The following is a 4536-nucleotide window of genomic DNA, read 5'->3' on the forward strand; positions in this document are numbered from 1 at the left end:
TGGAAGTAGAAATGAATGGTTTTTCACCAACAATGAGCTAAGATAACCAAGAGTGAGTTAAGAGACAAAGAAAATCTGCATCTTGTTTATTGAAATGGCTCAAAACCGAAAACCAAGCAAAGCTCTCTCAAGGCATGTTCATACAAGAAACCCTAAGGGAGAAAAGCTCTAAAACCAAGAGTATGAAGTGTTACTATGAGAGCATGGAGTGTGTCTCGGCAATTCCTCTCCAAATACCGAGAGTTTCCCTCCAAATGGGGTCAACAATCAATTTTAAAACCCTAACCTAAAAGGTACATGTCCTACACAAGGGTTTTTTTACAAAAATGCCCCTAAAAGGGTCCAAAACACCTAATTCTAATTAAAGACTTCTAGAAAACGAAATTACAACTTCAATTAAAATCTAAATAACTAAATGTTGAGCCTTTGAGTGTGTCACGTCATATCCCAATGCTCCAGATGATGTTTCAAAAATTTCCCTGCAACCAAAAATGCAATTAATCAGCTCAGAAAATCCAAATTAGCACAATTATGAATTTCCGACCAAATTAAGTAGAATTCAGAAAACGGGGAAATAACAGACAATTAAACACAATTCCCTGGTTTATTTAAGTGCAATAAACTAAATATAGTTCAAGAAATAACGACTCATCAACGACCTAGGAGTCACTTCCTAGTCTATACTGCACTCTTTTATGCAATCAAATTTGTATGGGCCGCGACACCCATCACCAACCCAAAAGACTCGCCCTGAGCAACAAAATTTGGGTGATTTCTCCATGTAAATCTCTTCTTGCAAATCGCCCTTGAAGAATGCATTATTGACATGTAGTGGATAAAGAGGTCATTGTTGAAGAGCCACCACAACTATAAATAAACTAACAAAAGCCATTTTTTCCATCGGAGAAAAAGCATATATGGACGAGTCAAAAACAATCTCCTGTACGGAAAGAAACATTAGGAGAAGCTCAAGAACGTTTATTGCAGGAACAACACTCTCATGCCCTGAAGGCTTTGGGCATTATTAAGGCTGATACTGAAGTCAACCCTAAAGAAGAATGTCAAGCCACTATCTTTGCACATGATAAGGTCTCAATGAGGAAAAGAAAGAAGAAGAGCTAGAGATGTTGGAAGAGGAAACAAAAACAGAAGAAGTTATTTTTGAGAAAAATATAGAGGAGATAGAAATAAAAAATGTGAATGAGAGTGAGAAGAAAGATGAGGAAGGAAAAGCCATGGTTGAGAAAAAAAGAGAAAAAAAGAAAAAATTGAAGATAAAGAAAGGGAGAAAAAAGAAAAAGAGAAGGTCAAGGAAGGAGAAAATTAAGAGGAAGAGAAAAAGAAAAAAAAAAGTCATGTAAAGAACCCTTTCCTCATAAAAAGAAAAAACCTAGGAAGGAAAATAGGGTTAAGTTTTTCAAGGAGATCTTTGAGAAATTGGAGATCAAGGCTCCTATGATTGATGGATGGAAACATGTGCTTGGCATGATCAATTTCTTGAAAAGGTTTAACATAAAGAAGAAGAAGAAGGAAATACTAAGCACAAAGAAGTTTGACACCTACTGATGGGTGTTTGGGGAGACTTTCTCAATTGCTAGTTCATTATTTGAATTTTTGTGTTTGTTTTCTATTTTCAAATTCTATCTATTACATTCTGTGTTTGCACATGCATTTGAGTGAGGAAAATCTTGTTATTGGAAAATTTAGGGCAAAGATCAGGAGTCACCAGGAGAAATCACAAAGAGGCAAGCAAGAAAAGGGGTAAGGAAAATTTTAACCCATCGCCGGGCGGTACCACTTTGCCGCCGGGCGGTGGCGGCGGACAAGAGAACCCGAGCTCTTTAAAAGCTGGGTCTTTTCAAGACTACCTCACTTTTTCTTGCCCCTTTGAGTTTCGCCAGGCGGTCTCCTTGCTCCTTTGCTCCAGATTTACACTTCCTAGAGGGTTTAAGAGAAATTTCTATACACTTTCTCAACACCCATTCACAAAAGGGTTTTAGTTCTTGCTCATATTTGGGGTTTCTCTTGGTAGGAGTGTGTATTTAGAGTTTTTCATCATCTATTGAAGGGTTTGTTGCAAGCATTCATATCTCCACTCAAGTAAGTTGTGAAATTTCATTTGTTGAGTTCTTGATTTTGAAATTCTTGATGAGCATGTTTATAAATTAGGTAACTTAGGGTTTTGAGATTCTTTGCATGAATTGTTGAATTGGGAAATGTTTTGGACCGATTAAATTGCTTGGAATTGAATTGCATGTTTGGAATTAGTAGTTGAGTGGAGATTAGGATTTGTTTGGTGAGAAATTTTCGAAAACCCTTTCACCGTCGGGCGGTATGCTTCTGCCGCCGGGCGGTATTCGAGCTGGTTGCATACCGCCGGGCGGTAAGCCTCTGTACCGCCGGGCGGTCTGCTTGTTCTTGTGGTTTGTTTGCATTATGAATAAGGGAAACCTGTGTACTCTTTGTTGAAAATTTGGTTGGGTCTGATAATTGGTTGATGCATTAACTCCTGACAATAGATTTCTGTGGTTTTTGGCATATTGTATTTGTTGTAGAAATGGCTTCAGCATCGTGTCGAACAAGAAATACTTGAGGTAAAAGGAAGATGCCAGAAAGCTCGAGAGGATTTGACTCTCAGAGGTTCCTCTCTAAGCAACATGAGGAACACTATGCAACTGTACAAGAAAGGAGGTTGTTTATGGAGAGGAAAACCTCCTTTTTACCTGACTTGGTTCTTGAATTTGAGGAGAGATTGGGAGAAATTGACGACTTACCCGGCACCTGCCAGTGTGGAGTTGGTAAAGGAGTTTTACACCAACGCGGTCCGTAGAGGAGGAGTGGCTGCTGGGAGATTTATGAGCTTCGTGAGGCGGCATACTATCAGTTATGACCCAAATACCATTAACAGCTTCTTGGGAACAGAGTGGCCAGGGGAGCGATGCCAGTATGCGACACATTCCTGGTAGACACTTTCACACTAACGCTAGCGGTGCGCCGGTGAACATTCGACGGTTGGATATGATACCATTAGCCAGATACTGGATGACGTTCACACATTCCAACATCCAACCATGCTCCCACATCTCAGATATCACGATTCACAGGGTTCGTCTCATTTTCTGCTTAATGAGACAGATGGAGGTAAATGTCGGCCAAATCATTGCCGACGAGATTAGGAGTTGTGCTATGACCATTAGTAGCAGGATACCATTAGGGCATCCATCTTTGATCACTTTTCTGTGCTAGCAGGCTGGGGTGAACATTGCAGTTCCCCCATTTGAGAGACTCAGGAATGCCATTGATGCGACATACTTCCACCAGTTTTGTGCTGTAGCTGGAGCAGTAGGTGCAGCGGGGGCAGCACCCCGGAGGCGGCGTAAGAGAGCCGCTGCCCAGCAGGAGCAGGTGCCCGATGAGGTACCGGCTCAGCATGCAGAGCCCTTCCAGATGAGGGACATGTATATGTCCATGATGGAGGCCCGGATGGAAGCCCTTCACAGAGGACAGGTGACGACGACTGAGATGATCATTAGATTATATGACCAGCCACCAGCGCACAGGTGGACTATGGACGATTTTCATACAGCTGTGGCATGGCCTGAGCAGCAGGCGCATAATAGTGGGTTTGGAGCAATTAGAGCTCCTAACACTGAGGAGGAGAACTTTGAGGACGCAGATGATGAGAGTTAAGAGGACTCTGATGACAGCATGGGCTGATAGTAGACATCTACTGAGGGATGTCTATAGACAGGATTTAGTTTTTCTTTCTGTTGCTTTTATTTTTTTTTTATTTTGCTTCTTCTTAAATTCATAGAATAGGTTGAATTTTTATTTTGGTGTGTACTCTTGGCTTTAACACTTGTTCTGAAAATGTTTGACTGACTGAGATGCATGATGAATCTAATTGATGATTATTTGATGTGGATGAGGATTGAGTTGCAATGCATGTTGATATCCAGGAAATAGATGTGTGATGAATTTATGATTGTGGTCATGATGCTAGGCATGTTGTATGAATGAATTTTGTGTAAGGAAGCATGTGTGTGAGATTTTGAGCTCTAGAGTTTTTATTATTGCATGTATTGTTCACAGGAAAACATGGATGTTATTGCCTTAATCTTGATGATTGATTGAATTGCATGTGAATGTCATATGATCAAGGCCATTTTTGAAAACCCTTCTCCAACCAAATTTTCACCAAAAATACTTGAAATATTATTACCCATTTTTGTACCTTAGCCTTAAACAGTATGTGAACCCTTGTTTTGAAGTTTTCTTTTACCTTGAGTTGTGATGAGCTTAATTATATGTGATGAAAAGGTTCAAGTTTGGGGTTGTACGGGCGAAAATTGAAAAAGCAAGTGAAAGGCATTGAGCTCAATTGTTGTAAAAAGAAAAATTCACGAGAAAAAGAAAAGAAAAGAAGAAAAGCATGAAGATGAGCTCAATGAAAAAGAAAAGAAAAGGGAAGAAGTTGGGAATGAGAAATTTTGGTGAGAGAGTTGTGCGTAAATGTTGAATATTTTATTAGCTCTC

The sequence above is a fragment of the Vigna radiata genome, unplaced genomic scaffold (assembly GCF_000741045.1).
Source record: "Vigna radiata var. radiata cultivar VC1973A unplaced genomic scaffold, Vradiata_ver6 scaffold_227, whole genome shotgun sequence".
NCBI classification, from domain to species: domain Eukaryota; kingdom Viridiplantae; phylum Streptophyta; class Magnoliopsida; order Fabales; family Fabaceae; genus Vigna; species Vigna radiata.